Below are 623 nucleotides of genomic sequence, written 5' to 3'. Positions count from 1 at the left end.
CTCATTCACACGTAGTTATCAATTTTCCATGCAAACCTTTTCTTGCAAATCTCTGTAGTTTTCTCCCAGTCTCCCTACCACAAGTCCCAAACTTCCGGGATTAGATGCTTCTTCCCACACGCAAACTTCACTGTTTAAACATTCTTAAGGTTTAAGCCCAAACTACCAAAGCAGTGACTCTCTTCGTTCTGCCACTTTGGTGATTAGCCAATTCCCTAACACTTAGGAGAATGGCCAAGCACTTCAGCAGCCCAATTTGCACATCAGATATTTACAACAATTTATAAACTTCCCAGGCGCCTTGTCCATCTCTGGCCGTGCTCCTCGTGGAGTTACGGAACCGCAAATCAGGACTCCCACTCTCTTCACAGCCATGCTGTGTCTCAAACACACACACACACACACACACACACGAGGATAATAGACTTTTAACATAGAATTCCCGGGTGTTCAAATTGTACAATTATCACTCCAGTTAACATCCATCCAGCAGCTGCAAATATGAAACCCAAGCGCAATTGCGAGGGGGCCCGCTTACCCTTCTCCTGCTTCTTATATACCAGTCATCAGCAGGTCTATCGCGGTCAGCAAATCCCCTTGTCATGAAACTCAAGCGCAATTGC

At 45.6% G+C, this 623-nt stretch overlaps 1 protein-coding gene across 1 annotated transcript in view; it reads left to right on the top strand.

Moving 5' to 3' along the window:
• Window positions 1-623, top strand: part of LOC104126613 (antigen WC1.1-like) — a 41,209-nt gene that overhangs the window by 15,910 nt on the left and 24,676 nt on the right. The window lies entirely within an intron of this gene.

The sequence above is a fragment of the Egretta garzetta genome, unplaced genomic scaffold, assembly GCF_000687185.1.
Source record: "Egretta garzetta isolate BGI_Z169 unplaced genomic scaffold, ASM68718v1 scaffold85, whole genome shotgun sequence".
NCBI lineage: Eukaryota > Metazoa > Chordata > Aves > Pelecaniformes > Ardeidae > Egretta > Egretta garzetta.
Note: the sequence above shows the minus strand (reverse complement) of the source record. Positions and strands in the feature narration are given on the sequence as shown.